Below are 24,280 nucleotides of genomic sequence, written 5' to 3' on the forward strand. Positions count from 1 at the left end.
ATGTAGCTAATTAAAAAGAGAAAAGGAGAGGAAACATCAAAACTGGGAAGCTGCCTTGTCAAAGGGGCATTACTCCTGTGCTCTCTCTCGCTCTCCTTTTGCTCCACAGAAAACACAGTGATTCTTTTACTCTCTATGCCAAACCACTGGCTGCCCTCAGATCTTCTGCTTGAGAGACAGCACAGTACTTAAAGAGCAGACAAATGTGTGTAGTTTGAGAAGATGGAAAAACTGCATCAGTCTGTGGCCTGGGATGTGAGGAGAGGGAGGCTTGTATGTTCAGCACGGCTGTTCCTCAGATAATGAGCTGTGAGCTGGCTGATTCAAACCCTTCTGCTATTTAAGCTGAAGGATCTGCCTTCTGAGTTCTCCCACATGATGGTCTGAAAAATTGGGATACAGACTTAATATATTTACCAAATTAAGGAAAATTAGGAGAGTGAATGCTGCACCCCATGACCATGCAATGTTTCTGTTGATTCCTAGTTTTAAATAACAGGTGTTGCTGGGTTATCTAAACCCTGTCAAGTTTAAATACCTTTATTTGTAAGTCAGTTTTGTCAGCACATTTTCCTTTGTTATGAAGGCACCTGAGTAAATCATTGTGAACTTGAAAATGTAATTAATATCTGGGTTTTTTTTTTCTTTTTGACATGAATAGATTGTGAATAACTTCAAACATGAGTGAGACTTGAGACTGGCCAATTTCTTCAAAAGAATAACTGAGTCTGTAAGTCATCACTGAACAATTTGGTACCTGGCAACAGAGTGGTGAGGCTGAAGGGCTGTTTTTTCAATTGCATGGCCAAAGTGAAAAATTGAAAATAATTTCATTTTGAATCAGCTCAAAACAGAACATGAACTGAATTGAAAAATACAGATTGCATCCAGTGGAACATTGTATTTGGCATAAAGCGTCTTTGCCATGATGCAGAATTTAAGAAATTCACAAACTAATAATTAAACTAAGCTGTCTAAACCTATTACTGAGGTGATATTGCCAAAGGCTGTTGAATGATAGCATTGGAGGAATTGCAGTAGATTTAACATCGGAGTGGGGAATCACCTCATTGCTCACTGTAATGACTTCAGTGAGCACTTTTTTCTGTGTCAGCCTTAAGATTTTATTTCTCTCATGCCCACTGAAACATTTATGTGTCTGGGCTAAGTATTGCACCACATACAAAGTTTTATATGATTAATAAAAGCATCCTTCATACAGCCAATTCTAGTCTGTCAGTATGGAATTTGAGGCTGCAAGTGGAGGATTAATGGAAAAACACAAGGCTACTGTCCTTAACGGGAGGAAATTTTAAAAAGAGACAAAGAGGAGTACTGCATTAGTGTTGTCACCTGGATACACCTTTGATATGTAGAGAAACCCTAGAGAAGCACAGAAGCCCTCTTCTTTCTTTGGTGCTTATTATATGTGACACTGATTGTCTTGGTGAGAATACTCCTATTTACTTCAGCTGAAACTGGAGTAAGTCCTGGGATCATCTTAATCTGTAATTGAACCGAATACAGTGTCATTCTGAAAAAATCAGAGCTGGTAAGTGTTTCTGGTTCATGTGTATTTTCTCTGTTTTCAAGATGCTTGAGGTTGTAAAACGCCTCTCAAAGCTGTCTTTGTCATTAATAGACATATAACATATATTATATGTCATATGACATATAACATATATATAACATATAAGACATATAAAACTGAGTATGTATACCTATGGAGTTCTTGTTCTTGAACATTATTGTACAGGAGTGGCTATCTATAGGCTTACTGTGAAATCTTTTGCAGAGTCAAAAGATATTTAGGGATTAACGGAAAGGAATTAAACACCTGAAGACAGCTATCTGGCTGTAAAATGAGAGATGGATGAGGTGGAAACTGACCTGATGAACTAGTATGAAATGTTCAGTTGATTTCCTTTTAAAAATATAATTTAATTCAAACAATGTGTCTGGGAATTTCTTACACTTTCCCACTGATTTCCCCCCTGCCCCGAGGAAATATGACTGGTGAAAGGTATAGAAAATTTCCTGATCAGAGCACCCTGATCTTAGCCTTTTCCTTGTCAGCTGCCATGATGTTGGCATGAAAAAAATGCAGTATTCCCTAAGAAAAGAACAAAGATGTGACATTTCAGCACCACAGTTTCCAGCTCCCTAAAGCTCATTATAAGCAGAAACCACAGCCATTTTCAGGCTACCATCTCCATGCAAAGATCTTTCTTATGCTCCCATTCTTTTATTTTCCTGTTTCATACACTAGTGTGATACAAACACAAAACCCTTCTATCCTTACATTTATCATATAAACAGGAATTAATTTTTTATTTTAGTGTTGCATTAATGCCTCCAAATTTTCTGAAAACAACAGCAACTTGTTGGACTCCATGAAATTCTTTGGTTTTTTCAAAAATGCGGAGCCAGGGGCTAACTCTCCTCAAATAACTAATGAAGGAATCAGACACCTGGAATTGTCAGTTTAAAGGGTAAAAAAAAAAAATCCTGTGAGGCCTGCTCCTGCATGCCCAGTTCCCACTGTCAAAGGATCCCAGACTGTCACTACAGAGAGAATATTCATGATCCATTTATCTGTGCTATGAAAAATAGCCCTTAGTTAAAAGGAAGGAAAGGCAGTAACTAAAAGAAGCAGATGTTGTGAACACTCCTGTTTTAATCCTCCTTTTGCTCCTGCTCTTCCCCCCCACCCCCCATGAGGGGAGGAGGAGGAGGGAGAAGCCAGTGAGATACTGAAGGCTCAAGCTGCCTGTGTAAGCGAAACCTGAACTTTTGAAGAAGCAATTTTCTTAAACAGTTCTCTCCCAAAATAGACATAGGCAGGAAGTAGTGAAATGGATGGCAAAAGACTGGGAGCAAGGTAGCTGAGTATTTCCTGTTTGCTTTATCTGTTTGAAACAAAAGGGTTTGAAAGTATTTCCTCCTGATGATGAGATCACGGTCATTGTTGGGAAATGTGGTATGTTTAACATCATCACAAGGGCCTTTGGCTAATCAGAGCTGAGAATAACCGTAACCAGCCCACTCTGCTGCAAAATATTTTAGTAGCTCATTGGTGCTCTAATAGTTTCAGCAGAAACAAGGTCACCCTAATGCAGTGAAGCTTAGTAAGTACTGACCTTAGCAGGCACCAATTCAAGTAACTGATTAGTTTCCTGGACGAGCTATAGCACCCTCACAGTTGTTCTAGATCCTTCCCCCAGTAATGACTATGGGGCAAGTCTCAGTACACATTCATCTAATGCAGATGGCACTGCCTGAAAATTTTACATCTTATTTGCTCATTTACTTAATGCAACATTTACTCCCTTTCTCCTTCAGAATTGTACAGGAGATTTTGACTTGTCCTTGACCCCTCCACCCCCAACATTTTTGAGCAGTTTTTCCAATATGTGAACTCCTGATGAAGATTCATAATTAGATGAATGCTTTTTATTCAGTTTTCTAATTGTCAAGTTCTTTGTCAGCATTTGGTCTTATCTTGTACACAGACTTGCAGAAAGCACATTGAATTCTTTGCATCAAGGATTGTTTACATTTTCCTCTACCTTCTGTGAATGTTCCTGTTGATATAAAATACAGAAACTGAGCACATCAGTACCCACTCAGTGCAATACCTGTGCAGTGCAGTACTGCCATGCATTCAACTAAATATTGACTTACAAGCTTAAATGGCTTGTTGTATCTTTATACAATGATTGGAAGGATTTCCTCCAAGGGTGGATGCAGCAGCAGTTTAAATGGAGAAGTATGCAGTTACATAAGAACATGACTGCTAATGTCCCCATGCATTTTCCATCCCAATAAACTCGTATCTACTTTCTTATCAGGCATCTGATCTATAAAAGCACTCTGAGAACTGTACAATCATATTTAAGCATGTTCACCTTTATCAACTTGTCCTATTCATCTCCTTGCAAGAAGATGACATCAGTTGTCACTATCTTGGACTTAACCCAAAGGACTGTACAATAGTCTTTATTGTACAGCACTTTGAAATAAAGCACAACTATATTTTTTTTCCTAGTCTCTATTCTGTTGTGCAGTAGAGAAATATGAATTGCCATAAAAAGAACCTGTGAACATTGTGGAAAGCATAAACAAGCTTCTTTCATAAGGACAAGCTACACTTAATAACAGCACCACTGTTTATTGGGTGGGTATAGTAAGCCAGATCAATCCTCTCTGAAGAGATTTTTTTTTTCCCTGTATACATCATTCTCCTCTTTCTACAAACCAGAATTCTCACTGAATCTTTCAAACCAATTTTTGATGCCCTTTGAGTCATCACAGAATAATACCTTCTATTATTTAGACATGAGTATTTGCATTATGATCTAAGTGTCAAATGTAGAGTATAAAACTCTGGGCCCAAAGGAAAGCTGTGCTAATGAACTATCACAATTAAACTTGTATCCATGGGGCCCATAAGAGAAGAGCAAGGGTAGAGAGCACTGCTATCTGTTAACATTGCCATCCTCACAAATTTTTTCTCTAGCTGCTGAATGCATTATCAGCCTTGCTCAGATCTCATTGGAAGACAATAGAAATTTTATTATTGGCTTCAGTTAGAGCAAAATAATTTCCTAGGAACTATTCTCTACAATAAAAGATGTCATAAAACTCAACACTTCACCAAAGATACGGGAGAAGTGGGGTTTAGTCCATTCTTCTGTCTGAATTGATTTGAGCCTACATCTGGCATGTCTATCTCCTGTGGATCTTTGTAGTCTTCAGTCTTGGAGCTCTTTGTTGATGCAGTTCCTTTTGCTAAGAATAATCCAATTTTTATTAATCCAGTTGTGAAGGAATTACAGTATCGTCCATTGATGAAGGGAATCTTCTGGATGAGGAGAGTCCAGTACTCAAGAGGCTCTTCAGATGACTTGTACAGCCTCTTTGGGCCAACAGAGACCAGTTGAGAGAGAGACACTGAAGGACAGTCTGGTATCCCCTGGGAATTGCCTTAGTTGGAGGTTCCCACTTTCAGCTTGAGTGTCCTGTCCCTTCAGCTACCAAATAACGGGAAAAGCACCAACCCTCTTTTGGCTATTGTTTTGCAGAAAGGAATGGGATAAGTATTTGGCTCCTGAAGGGAGGGAGGGTTAGGAATCCCAATCAGAGAAGGAGGAGCATTTGGCTGAAAATACCTAAGTTCTTTTCAAAAGATGACTTCAGACATGCTTTTCTGACTTCCTGTCACTTACATTTCTTATATTATACCAGCCCACACATACGCCATGTGGTTCTAAAACAAATGGTGTAACCTACTGCCTGGCCAAACCCAAAACCCATGCCTACTTTTACGTGCACGCACTGCATGGTTCGTACGTGCCAGGTCTGTAAGCAGACATCCCTTAGATGCATGTGTGGAACTTATACCTATCCACTGCCTTCCAAGAAAGAATTTTGCCTGTTTCAACTTTGTAAAAGTTTCCATTTCATTTAATTCTAAGTAAAAAAATGCCACCAACATGAAGGATATAAAGACAAAGCTTTATAAAAGCCAATTTATTTCAAGGCAGTCTACCCCTTTTACAGCTTCAATGTGCCTCTAACAGAACAGGGCAGAGAATTCTGCCTCCCCTATTCATTTCCTAGCAAGTGTAGCTATTTACTGTTTGGTGTGAGAAGCCTCTGCAGGTCTCCAGCACTGCCTGATTGCACATTCAGAGACTCTTCAGACTTGTATCTAAAAAAAGAATTGATTAGGAGGATGAATGCCATGTCTGATCATTAAATATTTAAACCTGGAAGGCTTTCAAGAGCGGCAGCCTTACGAGCCTGTGAAAACACCCTTGTTTCACCAGATCTAACTTGCCATTGTTAGTTTTCAGAGGACTTGAGGTAATGTGTACATGAGATTTTATATCCAGTGGTTTTTAAGAGAATGAGGACAGAGATGCAGACAAGGAGCGTGCCTTTCATCATGTCTTGTAGATTGGAACAAGTAATCATACATTAAGAAATGTAGCTGGAGAACGCATTTTTCTCTCCCTGGTGTGGGAGTGAAAATGCTAATGGGATCAATGCCCAAAATGAAAGAAACACAAATATTCTAACCCATATATCACATTGATCACAAACACAGGAAATAGTATCTTGTTACATGGACTCTGAATGCAGTTTCTGCTACAACTTCTGGATGCAGAAGTACAGAAGCACTGAATAGTGGTTAAGAAGCTTTTCTTGGTTTTTTTCCAAGAAAAAAATTCCAGTTGTTGACAGTGTTTTCTTGCTGTGTAGGATGGTGCATTTACAAGCATTTTGGAAGAATCTAGCTGTCCAGTCAATTCATACTGCTAGTAAGAGCCAATCTTTTTCAAAAAGAGAGAGTAATCTCAGCCCTCGGGATGTAAAGATATTTATACCAGTTTAATCACAGGTGTCACACTGGTATAAAGATATTTATACCAGTTTAATCACAGCTATCACAAAGAATCAACTGATAATGAACAGAGCTCTTTGAAGGATGTGAAGTTTAAGCACAGACATTACCTCTGTGTGCAGTTTGGGATGTAAACAGAATAGACGAACTGGGAAAAGAGGAGAATGGTGCATATTCTGAAGATGGCCAGATAGTGAGGGAATAAGAAACATCTTACCATAAGCTGTCCATGAAAATCGCCAGCCTTTGTATTTCAGCTCCGAACAGCTGCAGCTGCCATGCATTCAAGTGATGCTGCTGTCTACAAACTTGGTGTTTGTGGTTTTCCTCCGGGCAGTTGCCATCTATCGAGGCAGGTCATAAAAACAACCCAACCCACTTGTGTGATAGGATTGTTTTGTAGACTCTTTTTCACAATAAAGATTTTGCTATGTGTTCATTTGGACAGACCATAGCTTCCATTTTGGTTTTTTTTTTTTGCTATAATTAACTATCACCATGTCATCATTATGAATTATGTGATCATTATCATAATTGTTCATCATTGTGAATTATGAATATTATCATCTGGTGTGTGGTGAACCAAATGTATTTAAATAACTTCAGATAACACAACGTGATATATATGCCACATTTGTCAAAGACTGGCTTAGTAGTCTGACTGGTTAACTAGCAGCCATCTTTTGATCATGACATCTGTCAGAACTAGTAAAATATGAGTCAGATCGATCTCTGTTCCAGTTAAAATTGGAAATCTGTATAAAGGCCATAGTAATATGTTTGTTGAGCAGCTGCTTTTATGTTTTGTATTCCAAAAAGTAGTTTCCTAATTCAATGCCATATGCTAGTGAGGTGTAGTATGTTAGTGTCTCTAGTGACAAGCTGTAGTTTGTATACTCAGAAGGATAACCACTGTTCAGTGCTTAAGGATTGCTTTGTGCCCTGCATCACGCTTGTAGATTAACTTCTCCTTAATACACTTTGTCTTAGAAAGGAAACTTCAGCTGGGATGCTGCATCTTGTCTTCAAATGTTAATGCCCTTTGCCTATCAGTTCCTGGCCTGATTCTCCAGCATGCATAATGCAAAACTTGGCACAAGCTCACATGTGGATCTCTGTAAAGAACAGAAATCAAGCTGGCTTCTTGACTTCTTATGGCAAGTTCATAGCAAACAGGCCTGATCGTAAATGCAATGCTAAGTCTGCTAGGGCATCAACTGAAAATACAGGTGAAGCTTTCAGGGAGGGCAGAGGCTGAGGTGGCTTGAGCATGTGAGTCTCCATGGAGTAGCTGGGCAAGTAGAGCGGACAGTGAGGCAACTTGTGATAATGATTGAGAGTAAATATAAACAACAGGCATAAGGGACAGAAGATGCTAACTGAAAAGGGAGCAGGGGAGAATATTTTATTTTTGACAGGTGGTCAGTATTTACAAAATAAAAAGCAAATGGAAGAGTAAACAGTTCTTCTTTAAGGCCTTGTTTTCCTACTAGAACAAGGTTTGGGTTATTTTAAGGATGCCTATTCCATGTGAAGTAAAAACACAGAGAAGACAAGACATACTGCTCTTAAAACACCATAGTTCCCCTGGAGCTTACCTTGCTGAAAAGCTTAGCTTTTCTGTGTTTCTACTTCAGCACAATCCATATACGTTATTTTTCCTGAAGTAAAAAACTGTATCCTTTTGACTGTGAAGACAAGCGATCTGAAAGAACAGGTTTGAGAGCTGAATATTAGGTGACTGCCTCAGGACCAATGAACAGACAACCTGACTGACCCTAAAATATTTGGTAGCTGTGTAGCTTCTGTCTGATTTCATGCATTAAAAGATTCCTCTGCTCATGATAAACATACTCTTTCTTTAGAAGGAGTGGAACCTGAAGATGTGCTAGCCAAGAGAAAAAATGATCTGCAGCGACTAGATGGATTATGCCTCCTGTTAAGCTGTTCACTGATGACTCCTGCACTGGTATGAAGTCCCTTGCTTCCTAATAAAGACAACTAAATTTTACCTGCGTGCAAATCATGGGAGGAATAACCTGGAACTGTTTTAGTATAAGAAAAGGAAGAATGAACATAGGAAGATAAGCCTGCTAAAGGCCAGCTCACGCCAGCTCTCACTATTTCACTAGCCAAGTGAAATAGCCAACTGACCAAATTAAGAGTTAAGCAAAACCTGTTTGGTAGGGTTTAGGTATGCCTTCCAGGAGTACAAAATGGGAGGTGATTACAACATGGAGCTGACTTACTCCTTGTCCATGACATAGTGTCCCAAGTTTGGCTGTGAGATTCTGGAAGTCATTTCTCACCCTGCTATTGAGAATGCTCTGGATTTGATAACTAAGTTTGGGGGCTAAATCCTCCACCTGAGGGAAAGGTGGAAAGATGTTTGACTAAGTTCCTCTTGAGAAGGTTGTGTTAGTGCTACTTTTACTACACTGTGTTATTGATGACTACATGGTGATTTGGGACTTTGTTTTCATTAGTTCAAATCTCTGTAAAGTATTTGCAAGGTTATTTGTATCTGTAATTTGTATTAACTGAATTCTAAACCCTAACCACAGAGGGGGACTTGGTTCTTTACAACCATTTTTTCCCCCCAGTCTTGCTGCTATGATTTACCTGAGAACAGCAAAGATGTCCTTAATTTCTACGCTTTGCAAACTGAACAGAACTCATCTGAAGCATGATTCAAAATTACAGATGATTAAGATAGTGAGAGCACACAATTACTTGTCAGAGACCTGGTATGAAAAAATTGATCTTATAAAATAGAATGACTGTATCCCATTGTACAGTAAATAGCTTTAAGTGAAAGGTGGATCACATGTTTTCAGTTTGGCACATTGGTGTTGCATTGCTCAATTTCCAGTCAGCATTGTGACTGGACATGAGAACATAAAGTGCAGCAGAGCACTCTGGGCTGAAGCATACTTAATATGCCACATATTCAAGGAGTTAAGGGTATTTTTCCTCCTATTATTCTCTGCTACAATCTGATTGCTCTAATCATTAAGAGCCTGCTTCTAATTTCCAGGCACCGTTCATTTATGTCTAGCCTACACTCTTTGTGCTTGCGCCAGTTGTATCTTTTAGATTAAATAGTTCCAAAAACCAATCCAGAAGGTGGAATTGGAAATGAGGATTGCCTTTGGGATGTGTGGAGCTGTCCTAGACTAATTCATGCCTTTCTAAGAGAGGTGGACAGTATTTGCCCTATGTTGAGTACCAGCACTCATCTAATTATTTAAGAGCTGTCCAAGCCACCTCATCCTTGCTGCTGCGCAGGGACGTACATCACCCACCTTTACTAATGAATCGCATTAGCTGACACATTTCCCCCCTACACAGTCATTTCCTTGACTCAAGTAAGTAATTTCACTTTGAATACTTTAAGTGAATGAAAAGTGGTTTAATGATGCTGTGCTATCAAGAAATCCTTCTGTTTTTTCCCTGTCAGGACTGCTGAGGGGAGCGCTTAGTCCCTGCACCAGCCCAGAGCTGTGTCTGAGTAAGCAGGGGACCAGCTAGCAGGAGAGGAGAGAGGCAAGAGAGCCCTGCAGCTCTGGACCACCTCCTGCCCTCCTAACTGTGAGGTGCCCCTTGCTGGCCCAACCCAATGGCAGTGGCCTTGGGGAGGGTTCCCAGCCCTGCCTGCACCCTGGGAAGGAGCCAATGCCGCCCTTCTGCTGGCCACCCCACACCAGGGACAGAGAGAGCAAGGTAGGCACGTGTGCTGAAGATGATTATCTCGTTGTTAGTAATTGTACTGCGAGAAAGAAGGGGAGGGAGACAACATGGAGTTTAGGGGGAAGCTGGAACCTCTCTTGTCTCCAGCAGCTGGTGAAAAAAGCAGGAGGCAAAATCACATTTCCTAACTGTCCCCAAGCCCACCATCTAGTATTGAAAACCAGCCTCATGACTGTGGACATACTTTGTCACGTATCTCCCACAGGCCGTGCATTTCTGTTTGGGAAGAGGAGGGAGAGAGGGGAAAGGAAGAGGGATGACTCACGAGTGCTGAACTTTTGAGGAAAGCACAGCTGTAATCCCAGACCGCCTGACTGGGGAGATTGTTCTGAACAGTGCTTACTTATGTAGTGCTTTCCCTTCATCCTCCTCCACCTTGAAAAAATCAGTCAGTTCTGCCACAGAAAGCAAAAGAGAAAAGATTTCCAGGAATATAATTAATGTTTTAAGCAAGAGAAGTCATCAGTCCCGTGACTACGTGTCTTCCAAAGGGGTAAGATCTTGTGTGGAACAGAAGTGGACAGAGATAAGATACTTTGGAAGACAACCATGTGTTTGATGTAGGAAGCTGGTTACTTTATATTGTGCAACTGCTTCCAGATACCCTGTCTCAGATCAAACATGGTATGTCATAGGACTTCTGTTTATGTTTCCTTGCGAAAAAAAGCCCTGCCAAAATCTGTTTGTGGCAGTTTTACCGGAAGTTGCACACTGCTGTTTCTTACGTGATGATAGTCGGCTAAAAGAGTGTATACTTCTGTCTGTCTCCTACAGATCCTACCTTTGTAATGGTATGGGGACATGCTTTGTCTGGTACCTGTAAGTGGAAAGAACCAGAAAGGAGTTGGTGCCTGAGCTATCTTTTTAAATCCATCTTCTAAAATACTGTGGCTTATTATCAGCTAGGAAAACTGCGTACAACTGAAAGCATTGCTGAAACTCTGGTGACTGGATACTGGATGACGACAGCTCTCTCTGCCCTAACGTCTTTCAGTGATTCTTGTGTTCCTAGTAAAGTCCGTGACAATTAACCGGGAGTTTGTCCTCGTCACTGTCCTGTACCGTCTCATCAATTGTCGGGCTGCAGCTTCCACTTCAGGCCCTGTTGTGGCAGCTCTGGTTCACGCGGGAGATGCCAAACACATGCAAACGACGCTATTAGGGAGCACGCGTGTGGGCTTTCTCATCAGCTTGCACCACGGCTCAGCTGGTCACCCTTCCTCGTGGCAAAATTCGGGAAAGAGTACCCGGGTTCTTCTCCCGCAGCTTCCACCGGTGTCACTGAGCTCTCTGGCCACAGCATCCCTTCTTTAACGCCGTTTCCACTCGCTGTTGTAGTTTTCGTTGTCTGACGAACGGGCTCGGGGCCGAGCGCGGCGCTCTCCGCGGCTGCTCCCCGCAGCTGAGCCCGCCCGTGCGGCGAGGCGCGCCGCCCTCCGCCGCGGGAACCGCGCGGCGAGCGGCAAGAAAACGAAGCGCCGAAAAGCAGGGCGCTCTCGGTACCCAGACGCACCCGAAGACGCCCGCTGGCGCCTTTGTTTCCCCGGCCAGGCGCCCCGGAGCAGCCCCCGCTCCCCCCCGCGGCCGGCGGCGGGGCCCCCCGGGAAGGCGGCGGCCGGGGCGGGGCGGGGCGGGGCGGAGCGGAGCGGAGCGGGGCGGCCGGCCCGTCCCACCCGCCTTATAGAGCGGGGCGCGCCGCCGCACCGCCAGCGCCACCCGCCAGCCCGGCCGGCCCGAGGTGAGCGGGGCTCGGCCGGGGCCGCCTGCCGGCAGCCCCCGCCGCGGGGAGGACGGAGGGGGGGGGGGGGGCTTCGGGCTGCTTTTGTTGCCGGTCGTGGTTTTCTCCCGAGTAAAGAGCGGAGCCGGGGGGGGGGTGGGCGGCGGCGAAGGCGGGTAGGTCCTTCGGCTCAGCGCCGGGAGTGCGGCGCGGCCGGCTCGGGCAGCCCTTCCCGGGGGGGGGCAGCCCTTCCCGGGGGGAGCCGGCCCTTCCCGGGGGGAGCCGGTCGGGTGTGCCTGCGGGGAGGTGCGTCGTGCTCTGCTCTCGCCGCCTCCGTTCCAGTGCGTTTAGTTCACGTAGGATACTAGGGATGGTTTGCTTGCTTTATTTTTTTTTTTTAACACCTCTTTACGCTTTTTTTTTTTGCATTTGGGAACTGGGGCTGTGTCGTTGTTACACTCAGAATTGCTTGTTTGGTAAAGCACGAGAAAGACAACGCACGCTAAATAAGAGCTTTCTCCTGCTAGGAAGAGAAAGGTCTAGTAGCACTGATTGCTTAGAGGGATGCTTTAAAACTTCTTACGGAGTCTTGCTGGAGAGTCCATTGCTGTGGCATGAACGATTTGCTCTTACAGTCAGCACCTCTGTCCATTAAAACTGGGGAAAACAACCCCAATTGCATGTTCTTTTCTAACGTTGGATGTGTATGCGTGTCACTTGTTGCCCATGTGGAGAAGCCTCTGAGCTTAATTTTTGGATCAGTGGCTCTGAATTTGGCTTTTAGGGAGGGGATGATTTGATGTGCTTTTCTGACACTGTTTTTGCTGGAACTGCAGAGCTACTTCTGAGAAATGTTTGCAAAACATTCTGTGGTGCCAGATTTGATTTCTTCGAGAGTATGAGAAAATTTTAAGGCTGCTTTGACATGACCCTCCTGATCATTATTTTTTGTGAGGATGAGAAGGGGTTTTTTGCCTGCTGTTCTTAACCGTCACCTTCTGATTATTATGTTTGGCAAACACATTTTGTTTCCTTATGTTGATTATTAATAATGGAAGATAGCAAGTACTGTGTAGCTGCAGAGAGCTTGCGCTTTCACAAATGCAGCTTAGTATCTCGTTAAATCTAAAGAGGCTTAACTGACATGTAGTAAGGATATATATTTTTTTTTTAAAGTATGCATGTATGAAGACTTTGTGTGTTTACAGAAAAAAATTGTATGCGGAAAGATCTGACTGTTCTCTGGCAATGGGTATATTTTCACATGCTATGTGGGTATGTAAAAGGAGAGAAAACGCATTTCTTGTGAGTGGCCTTTCGCAGGGGCAGAGCTGAGGCTGCATCCCACAGCACTGTGTATGTCGTGACACCCACGTGTGACATAACCAACCGCATGGTTTTGCTGCCTCTGTCCCCCCATCTCTGGTGCACCTGCTTCTGGCTACAATTACCCTCTCCGCTGCCCTGAGCTTCTGTCACTGTGGTTTGCCCACGGTTGTAAATATTTCAACCAGCATCATCCCATCCTTTACTTGCATGCATGTAAGCACAGAAATATTTGCATACAGTAATTTGAAAGTAGGCAGATAAGGCCAGGTAGTGCTGACTTCTGTCTTCTCTTATGACTGTTGCTTTTTGGGTAGTGGTGTACTTTTGGTGAATCCAGTCTTTATGTACACTAGAACAATTAAACGCACCATGAATATGAATGTATCTGCTACTACTAAAGATCCCTTACAGCAAACTGCCAGACCGTGCTGGTATTACGCTAGATGAAGTGTGGTTCTTTGGATGGAATGTGGTGTGGAGGGTTATTTCTAGCTGATAGGACCAGCAGGTAATGGCCAAGGTTGTTCTTGGTGCTAAGGCTGTCAGTGACAGAAGTAAAGAAATCCCACCCCTGCTTCCCTTTCACCATGAGTGGGCTGTGGGGTGCAGAAGCTGGTTGTGGCTGGGGTGGCTTCAGGGTGAAAGCTGCTACTGATGTCAACTTTTCGTCTATTTTTGTCTCAAATTTCTATCGGGAACCACTTTTGGATCACATTTTTAGACTCAGCAGGGATTAATAGTAACTGCTTGAAACTTGGAAGAAGACTGTTGAGGATCATCATTAGCAAAATTTAATGAGATAGTAACTGTTCAAGTCTATGTTGATAAATATTCTAGACGTTGGTGGTGAGAGTTGATGGTTAATCTGCCCCTCATCTGGAAGGTTTCTGACAGAGACTAAGGAGAGGAATTGAGTTGGAAAAGTGCAAAGCCCATCAGCTTCCACCTTGGAGTAGGAGAGGGTAGTGAGTCAGTGTAAGTGGGGATCACATCCCTTCCCTGGGGCTGGGAGTTGCCTTCTCCTGGGGGCTGGCGGGTAGTGGGGCTGGGAGCAGCACTCTCCACAGTAGAGGGTCAGCAATCTTTGTGAAGGAAGAAAGGAATGAAATGGCATGTTTGGGGCTTTTTTCTGCACAACAGTTTTAAAAAAACAAACCTCAAATCCTGCTTTTGCAACAGGTTGATGTGGAGAACCAAACAAAAAGAAACAGCTGAAACACTGTGTAGAGAAGCGAGTGGTGCAGAGTGTTGATTTGGGTTTGTGTGATGTGTCACCCCCCAGCATAGTTTGGATAACATGGAAAAATAGAAGGCATTCATCTGACTAACCGCTTTCTCTTTTTTCGCAGGGCAGGGTAGATACAGTTGTTTTGCTTCCTACTGTCTCAGTCTAATACTGTCTTTTCCTCGTGTAGAAGGCAGCCCCCTGGACAGATCAGTAATCTTCATTTCCTCTGCCTCCCGCACTGATCTCTGCTTATTTCTGTTCATCGCTGTCTGGATGGTCTCTGGGGGCTGCAGGGGGTGACTCGGAGCCCGGGTGAAGCAGCCATAGCCTTGCACTGCTCTCTGCTCTTTCAGTTCTGCAATTTTGTTCCTCTAAGCTGACCTCTGCTAGCTAGGCAGCAGTTTCAGGATTTTTCTTTGTGCCTATCCTCCATTTTCATGACATGCTTGTGGATATAGCTTGTGTGATATAACCCATGTTATCAGGAAGAGCACTGAATGAGGCAGTGAATGGTGTCTGTGCAGCTAACAAAGACAGTGCTGCATACACAGAGGTGTTGAACTCTCCCTGTTGCAGCATTGCTTCTTGCACAGTCTCCCCTTTCTGAGAATAAAAATCTGCCTCTTGGTTTTTGTAAACAGGCATGAGCGAGATCACTTTGGAGGAAGACTTTGCTTTTTATCCCCTCAGCTAGTTACTAAGGAAAAAAAGACATTTAAGGAACAGAAGGTGCAGAGATGGGAACCACTATGTCATGAGGTGACACCTCAGAGCACCATCCCCACCTCAGTAGCAGCTGTGATGCGTCTGGGAGAGGAACCGAACTGACGCTTTCTTTGTCTCTGTATGGTGCAGAAAGACACTTACTTAGCTTTCGTTTCTGTCATTTTGGGGGCATGCAAAGTACATTAAAGTGGTGCTTCTGTTGTTTGCTCTCCCCCAGGGAAGCTGTAAAATACCATGCGAGTCAAGTCGCATCTTCTCAGGCTTGGCCGTAGGGCTTATGGGTGAATGGGGCATGGGTTCTGCCCTGGGAGCCTGACCTTGCGCTAATGGAGAGGGCTTCAACAGCCTGGAAAACCCCTTCCCACTTCAGTTAAATCAAGTTTCGTTTGTGTTCTTCCTCTGATGCTACAATCTTACTGACTGATCTCACAGGTTTGCTGGTTCTTTATTTGCCGTTGGTTTGAGGCTGTTGCACAGCTGCTTTTTTTCATTGGATCGATTTAAAATATAGATAAATAATTAAGTAACCTAAGAAATCCTTTTTAAATAACGATTGAGTATCTTGGGGGGTAATGACACTCGCATTAAGAGGTTGCTGCATTATTAATGCAATTTGGAAACTGAATAGAAGTCTAAAGGAAATGAATGTTAAATTTTGACCTTATTATCCATGGTGTGAGTGTTAGGCTCTGCAGGCTAATCTAGCAGTTGCTTGGAATTCTGCATTTCTCCAGGGAGGAGCTGAAGATAGGGTGAAGGTCTCGACAGATGTTTAAATACTAGGGTGTTTCAAGGACAGCAAATGTGAATTTGGCCTTTGGGTTCTTGCCAGGCTGTTTGGGCAATAATTCTGTTTGTGCCCTGTGACCACACATTTCACCTAGCAACGGGGTCTGGGAAGGTAAGCTTGGGGTTGAGCTGCAGGCTCCCTTCGAAAGGTGATCAGATAGTGGAGGGATAAAGGCACAGAGAAAACAAAATAACCTGCGGTTAAATCCCTGGGTGGTTTTCCACTGAGAGCAATGCTGCAGGGAAGGGCTCTGTTACAGTTTTCTGGAAAAAACAAGTAAGCCTGCGTGCACCGCGTCGTGTGGCTGTGTTCCTTACCCCGATGGCTGTGTGCCTGATCTGATCACAGACTGCTTTGTGTGGGACGAAGGAAAACGGAGAACCTTGACCTGATAGTTTCTCTTGAATATTAAACCATGCTGGTCCTTTGCCATGCCTCATGAGCAGCATATGACTTCAGAAGTGGCAGAGCATTAAGAGCTAAGGCTGATCCCAGGAAGGAAAGCAAAGTACATGTTGGTGCTACTTTGAGTGGAAACTCGTGAGCTAACGTGCTGGGGACTAGTGCGAAACTGGGGTGGGAAGCCAAGCTGGATTGAGCTGGCTGCAGCCATGAGACACCAGAGGAGCATGGCCAGTGTGATAAGCACTCCCGTACTGTGCTGTAGGAGCCTGTAGTGATGGGTCTCTGTCTTGCTTAGCTGCGTGTAGCATGCTGCATGTCACATTAGCAGTAGTGTATTTGTCCCATGGTGGAGGACAGAATGCCAGTTGGTGTGGAGACACAGCTGCCTGCCACAGTTGCAGCTTTTTGATGACTAACAGTAAAAAAACAAACAAACAACCCACCTATTCTTGAGAATCAGAGAGTGAACCTCTACTTCCAAAAGGCTGTTTATGCTCTTGACTCTTGGGGTAAGGAGTAAGGAGGTTTGTAGCCAACCCAGCATCTGATGTTCACCTTGCCTTTCCAGTGCTGGTTTTGGGCAGAGTGGTAGGGATATGGTGTATTCTGTCACGGCAGCTCTGCCACAAGGAGTCATGCTGCTTTCCTTCAGGCACAGCTCTGCATCTTAAAACTTTTCCAGGAGTGCTGCTTTTCTCAAGCTTTCAGATTCTTTGCCATTTGCTATTTAAAGACTGTCCAGACAAAGAGTAGTCTGTGTCCAGGAAATAAACATTTAATCTTGCCTGTCCAGCTGGGGAGGAATTTTCTTTTTATGTTAGTACTTGTTCAATGTTCGGTTTGTTTACATTGCACAGCCAGTCAGGTTGACCAAGGCACTCTAGTGATATGGACTGCATTGTTTTATGAGCTCTTGCCTTCTCAGTGATTATTGTCTGGTGGCTTTCTCTTTGTGATATGGTTTCAGAAGGCTGGCCAAAGGCATCTGCTTGCTTTCAGTTACGTCAATTACTTGATTAAAGTAAACCACGGTCATGATTGCAACTTCTTGACAATTACTTAAAAGGGTAAATGAAACTGCCAAAAAGCAATGTAAAAGAACTTCCTGTTTAAAAACTTTACACCTGTTACTGAGGTGTAAATAAATGATTTGGATTTTTTCACCCAGTTCAGCAAAGCAGTGCCTGTCTGCAGTGGCATGTCCAGACTAGGAGCTCTGCTGACAGCAGCCAGGAAGGGCAGAATTTACTCGGCTGTGTAGATTGTGACTCTGTTTCCTCCAATATTTGAAGAAAATCTAGCAATGAGTATTATGAAATCTGCTGATAGTCTTTTCATAGAGCCTCTTTGTGATGGAGACTGGTAGGAGGAGTTCTTAAAGTATTTCACATGGTGGGTTTTTCATTTCACTGGTAGGGGAGAGAGTACATAGAATGAATATTTGTATTCACTTTCTGTTTTATGGTGTTATGGAAAGTGTGTCTGCAAAGTGATCTTACACAAGTCTCAGTTTCTGAATAAACATGTGCTTTGTTTTCATGCAGAAAGGCTGCTTTTCCCTATCCCAGGAACTCTGGCAGAGTCCTAAAAATTATTCTCACTGATACTTGAACACAGGTTCTAAAGGAGAAAATTTATACGTATCTATCTATCTACCTATCTGTGCAGCTCCACTGTCTTCTGATACCTTATTTTTTAAAATTTTATTTTTACTTTTCCCCACTACCAGGTTTAGGCAAGAAAGGTCTCTCTCCCTGGGGACATGAGATGCACTGCAGTGTCTTTTACTTACAGTAGCAGGGACTTTGGGAAAGAAACTCACTGCTGGAACCAGGCAAGGCTAAATCTGGCAGAGTTGCTGCACAGGCACTGCTGGCAGCATCCCAGGGTCACGGTGTCATCATACTGCTGCCTGCATTGTCAGTTTTTCACACGCTGACCTTTCCCACCCTTCCATCCCTCAGGCTTTTCATGTAGACAAACCTCTCCTGAAAATCCTCCCAGAGGAATAAAATGAGAAACAAAAGTAGTGCAGACCTGTATTGGCATTTATCACAGCCCAGTGGGGAAAAAAGTGGTTTTGCTGGACACTCGCTAGGCTGGTATAATCAGGGTCCTGGATCTTAATCGAATTTGTTCTTAAACATTTTAGCATGGCTGGGCTGCAGTGCTGCCTCTTCCCTGGCACCAATCCCAAGGATAAACTCTCTGGTACTCCACTGACGTGGAGCTGTGCAGCCTGGGATCTCCTGGCCACCAAGACCAGGATGAACCCACCAGATGTGCATTCACTTGGTTTCCCTGTGCCATGACATGACTTGTTCTGGACTTACGGCTTCCTCCTGAGGCAGGCAGACATGCAAGCTTACTTGAGGTTTCTTAGATGTGTAACATCAGGTTTCATGCAAAGCATTGGTCTAGGTAAAAATAACAAAGGCACTGTTACACATTTCCCTGCCTTCAATTTCTTGCTGATCTCAAATCTTTCTTGGTTGTGGGTCTGTTCCAGCTTCGCATCACTCCTGTACAGGCCCTTCATGCATTGTGTTAAACGCTCATGGGAAGGACGGCACGCTATTGCTGTGTGCATGGGGCTGCTGTAGGAAAGAGCACCCCAGCAGCCCTTTCCTCTTGCCTGCAAGCATGACTCCTGCCTACTCTTGGCAGGAGAGTCTGTGGGTCCCAGTTTGCAGGGTAGGGTGTTGGGCTGCGAATCTTGGATTTGTGAAAATGCTTCCCCAGAGAGCCCTGTGTGAGAGGGTGTGTTGAAGATGCATCTCCATCCTTGGTGTGTCCTGTGGTGTGTGCATGGGGCTTGTTCCCAGCTGGGCTGCTCGCCCTGTGCTCTGTGTGTGTGGCAAGCAGAAGCCCAGCTTGCTTTTGGGTTTCATCCGTCCCTGTCAAGACTGCCAGCGGGCTGCCAGTGCCCCCCTGCTTGCCTGCGCCCTGCCCTCAGTACATGTGGTTTTCCAGGTTTGGCCATTTTCTTGTCCCCTTCCATAGGCTCGGTGCAGGAGCCCTGGTGCTAGCTAGTAGGTCTCATTACCCCCTCCTGCTCCCGGTGTGGCTACATGCACATGGGAGGCTGCTATCAGCTCCCAGTGAGCATATCTGGAAAACCTTGGTTTTGGTAACTAAGGTCATGTAACTATTAGCACATGGCCAAACAGGTAAATTGAACCAAAGTAATCTTTCATAAAGTCCCTCACCATCATTGCTGTGTGCAGTGTTTGCTTTGCTTGTGTGTCCCATTCCCCTTGTGTTTGCAATTGAAGTAGATACAGCTCTTTGGGGTAGTGACTGCTGTAATATGATGCTTAGTACAATTTTCTATTAAACATGTGCTTCTATGTTGATTTTTAGTTTTATACCTGAAGAACGTACGTGCCTCAAGATTCATCTGCTTTTTTTCAACTGTAACAGTTGATTTTTACCTTCCCTGAAAAGCTTGTGTTGCCTGTTCCCTTGCTTTGGTCTGTGTTGGCTTTTGGGCATTAACACAGTAGACATAAACAACAGCATCTGTGATTCTGGACAGCTCTGTCCTGTTCTGTACACTTCCAGCACATCACTGGAGCCGTGGCTCTCGAAAGCACAGTGTGGTAAATAGTTTTGTTGATGTGTAAGTAGGCACGAAATCCAGCCTTGCACATGTGCCTGTGCTGGCGCTGCGGTTTTGCAGGCAGTAAAACACAATACGACTTCTTTTGCCATTTAACTGGCTCTGAACGCAGAGAGTCAATGTGCTGAGCAAGAAAGACTAGTTTGTGCACACATGGTTATCAGGGAAAGCAATCAAACTCCCTGTAGGTCCATTTTCTCATTAGTCGGCTAAGAACAGTGCATTGCCTACAGTAGACTTGCTGGACTGTTGGTATTGTAAGCCATTTTTGAGACTAAGAATAATTTTTTTCCTAGAAGTCTGAAGTGTATTATCAGTGATGTTTTCCAAACTATCATCCAAGAGGATGTGATGGAGGATTTGTATAACATGTAGTTTCCAAAGGGTTCAGGGTGTTTATTGAAGTGGCTGCTGTCCCTGAAGCAGTTCTGGAGGCTGTGAGCTGTGGGTGTGTGCTTTGGCTTTATTACCATTCATGCAATCATAGATTTATTACACCATATAGGGACTACTTGTTTGTCAGTGCAGTAGACCACACGGATCTATCTAAAGCAGCAGCTCGCAGTGGGGATAGTTGTGCTGCCAAGACTAAGCTGAGGAGCGGTCTAATGAGATGTAAAATGGCAACGTTTTCTGTTTTGCGAGTGGTTTGGTTGTGTGTGTTTGCTTATGTATTCTCTGTTTTGCAAGTAGTTTGGTTATGTAAGAAGAAACAGATTTGTGCAATGTGTGTATTTATGTAGTGCTTGTCCTATAGACTTTAGTTAAACAAATGAAGACAATTTCAGCTTGAGAGTTGGGAACTAACCGTTAATTTTATAGTGTTGATGAAGCACTTGCCTTCCAGTGGAGCATGAGTATGACTTTTGCTTTTGAGTGGCACTCACAAATGCAGAGCGTGAAGATCCTTTGCTTCAGTCTGCTTTTCACCAAAAGCAGGACGGGACTTTTTGTAGGGGGGTTTTTTGGTCTTGGGACGGGACAGGCACTTTGGCAGTGCATGTGCTGCGTTCCGCTTGCTGCTGTGGGACAGAGACGGCGGCTGCAGGAGGGGCGGGTGCTGGGACGGACTGAGCAGTAACAAAGCCGTGCCACAATCAAGACCCAGGCTGAGGAGGCACAGCACAGTTGCCTACTGGCAGAGGAAAGCGAGGGAGTATTACCTGCCTCTGTTAAGCTGGTTTGCAAGAATTCTGTTTTCAGGTCTTGTTGCTTTCCAGCAGTGTGATCCAGACTGGAGTAAGACTGACTGGATTTGAGCAGGTGTCCTGGTTTCAGCTGGGATAGAGTTCATTTTCTTTCTAGTAGCTGGTATACTGTTATGTTTGGGTTCAGTATGGGAAGAATGTTGGTAAAACACTGATGTTTTCAGCTGTTGCCAAGTAGTGTTTAGACTAAGTCAAGGATTTTTCAGCTTCTGATGCCCAGCCAGCAAGAAGGCTGGAGGGGCACAAGGGGTTGGGAGGGGACACAGCCAGGACAGCTGACCCAAACTGTCCAAAGAGATATTCTATACCATGTGATGTCACGCCCAGTATATAAACTGGGGGGAGTTGGCCTGGGGCACGGCTCGGGAACTAACTGGGCACCGGTTGGCAGGTGGTGAGCAATTGCATTGTGCCTCACTTGTTTTGTATATTCCAATCCTTTTATTATTATTGTCATTTTATTATTGTTGTTATTATCATCATTATTAGTTTCTTTCTCTGTTCTACTAAACTGTTCTTATTTCAACCCATGAGTTTTACCTTGTTTTTTTCTTTCCTGATTCTCTCCCCCACTCCACTGGGTTGGAGGGCGAGCAAGTGAGCGGCTGCGTGGAGCTTAGTTACCAGCTGGGGTTAAACCACGACAGCAGGGAGCCAAGGCTGGCTATCATCAGCCTGATGAACCTCTGTGGCTCAGTCAGGGTTTTGTATCTAAAGGTACAGACTTGGCTGGTCCTCAGCGTGCTGCTGCAAAGGAGGTTGTTATCTTCGCTTCAGAGCTGAGGAAATGAGGACACTGAGTGGGGTCTTAGGGTCACAAGCACAAGCTGGCGTACAGCATAGTGAGATATACTATAAATTGGGTTGAGAAATATGGTGGAGGGAAGAAGAAAAACAGAAATGCAATTGTTAAATGGGCCAGTGATCTATAAGCATATATATATGTGTATATATATAATGAACTTTCTCCATTAAAATTTAGGTCTGTCATCCCATCTTCTGTCTTTAAGTATGTGTGTGTGTGTGTGTAAAAATGTTCCCTTTTGTTTGATTTTAATGGAATGTACATTTCTGCACCTCTGAGTGCTCTGTCGGTTAGCAAAGGCTGAATATACGTTTCATCAAACCATCTTTGTTGGAGTGATGAAGCCAGTTGCTAACCTTTCATGCAGGTGGAATGTAGTTTTAAAACTTTGCTGCTGTAGAAAAACCTATTGTGGGTGCAGCCACTTGTGTAGGGAGCAGTTGTGCTGCTGAACCGTGGGAAGTAGGATAGTGGGTAGGAAATTGTGGGACAGGATAGGACAGGAGGAGGCTTTAATGGAAATCAAGAGCATTTCTTTGTTGCTCAACAGAAAGTGAGAATTCTCTTTATCCTTGTGTCAGATACAGAGGACTTTTGTTTCCTAAAGTGTTTCAGTAAATTATATATCTGTCGGTCATTAATTGTTATTGATGCATGTTCCTAATGACGTCTCAGTCACAAACCTTTTGTTTAACTGATTTCTGAGAGATCCAATTGAAATATACTCAGGTTATTAGACTAGGATGCTTAAAAAAAACGCATAGGAGGTGTCAGGCAGTGAGACTGGGAGATGGCCTGTGCATTGGGATAGCCAGAAAATAAAGCCAGGCCTAGCAAAAAGGGAGTCTGGGGTCTGTGGGTGCCTCACGATACTGGTGTGAGGATCAAGTTATTTGTGAGTGGTTTCTGACTCTGCACCCTGCCATCTGCATCTTGCTGTAATATTGGCAGATGAAATATCCTCAGAGGATTATTTTTTCCTTTGCCAATACTTGTATGCCTCATAAATTTCCATGGTTATAGATCTCTGTAATGTGAACTTTTTTTCCCTATTGAAAATGTTGATTAGGGAGGCAACATAGTGAACTCACTGTTCTGAGTAACACTTGAGCCACATAAATATTTCAGGGGATTTCAGTAGCCTTAAAAGGCTCAAAATTGCACATGAACAAACTTACCCATAATCGTGGCTGAAGTTTTGTGATGTGAGGGGAGGCTGAAAAAAGGAGAACTTCTCACAAGTGCCTAGGGATTTACATATGTATAACTATTCTTTATAATAGTATGACACTGTATAAACACATTTGCCTTGCAGATGAGCCTTAAGATGCTTAGACACAAGACACGTGCGATATTTCTCATGTTTTGTATAAATATTTTCTGCCAAAAATGAAATAAATCCTGGAATAAATTCACATGCGATGTGCCAGCGTGGAAGTAATGGCAGAGGAAGAGCTTCAGACTTGCAGAAGCACTGAAGGAAGAGCTGAGTTGCGGAGCTTGAGAGCAAGCACTGGAAAGGACAGCTCGTTCCCTGTTCAGCCATATATTGTCCTTCATCTGGGAAATAAGTAAGCTTACTGTGATTAAGTGTGTTTAGCAAGAATAGGATGAAGTGTATTAAATCTTGCCTCTGCTATCCAAGAACAGAGTTCCCAGCCTTTGCTAATGGAGGCGTGATGAAGGGAGCAGGAGTCTGGAGTGATCAGTACAATGATTCTGTGCTGGAGACCATAAAACATTGAATAGATAGTATCTGGTTTCTGGCCAAAACCAGCTAACTTGTTGACAAGCTAACTCCCTAGAAATATTTGATGCTGGTAAAGCTTATTGTCTAAGAAAGACTAATGGCAGCCATTCAAGTGACAAATCAGGGCAGTGATTTAGAAATACTAAAATGTGTTTTAAAAAGGCATAAGGTTTTTCTTTTGTGCTTAGAAATTTAAAAGTGGGGAGGGGGAACACCAGAAAGAAGCTTGTAGCTCCTCTTGCTCTCTATCTCTATCCCATTTATGTCACTTTTGGTGGAAGATTTAAGGTTTGATTTGCGAATAAGCCTGCACCCTTCCCTGTGTGCTACTCTGAGCTAATGCTTCTTTCCCATTTGGTCCCCTGCATATCATGCCCTTCCCTTTCCTTTTCTTACCTTATTTGCTATGCTCTGTCTTTTGCTCTCACTGTCCTTTCTTAATTTCTCTGTAAAAAGGGCCACTCCTCACTGTCCACTAAAAGGAGGTGTTTTTTTCACTTGGCAGTTAAGCTGTGGGACTCCTTGTCACAGGATACTGTGG

At 43.6% G+C, this 24,280-nt stretch overlaps 1 protein-coding gene and 1 long non-coding RNA gene across 3 annotated transcripts in view; both read left to right on the forward strand.

The window, feature by feature from the left end:
• Positions 1 to 5,525: 5,525 nt before the first annotated feature.
• Positions 5,526 to 11,188, forward strand: LOC142045271 (uncharacterized). Its single transcript, XR_012654552.1, has 3 exons — positions 5,526 to 8,378; positions 9,870 to 10,132; positions 10,934 to 11,188. It is a non-coding gene; the product is annotated as an uncharacterized LOC142045271 (long non-coding RNA).
• A 643-nt stretch (positions 11,189 to 11,831) lies between these two features.
• CARHSP1 (calcium regulated heat stable protein 1) overlaps positions 11,832 to 24,280 on the forward strand; it is a 38,067-nt gene continuing 25,618 nt past the window's right edge. The window contains exon 1 of one of the 2 annotated variants that reach the window (XM_075058756.1): positions 11,832 to 11,897. The gene's annotated coding sequence lies outside the window, so the exon portion shown is untranslated. The remainder of the gene's footprint in view (positions 11,898 to 24,280) is intronic. The other variant, XM_075058755.1, reaches the window with a different exon arrangement.

This window comes from Buteo buteo, chromosome 27 (assembly GCF_964188355.1).
Source record: "Buteo buteo chromosome 27, bButBut1.hap1.1, whole genome shotgun sequence".
Lineage (NCBI taxonomy): Eukaryota > Metazoa > Chordata > Aves > Accipitriformes > Accipitridae > Buteo > Buteo buteo.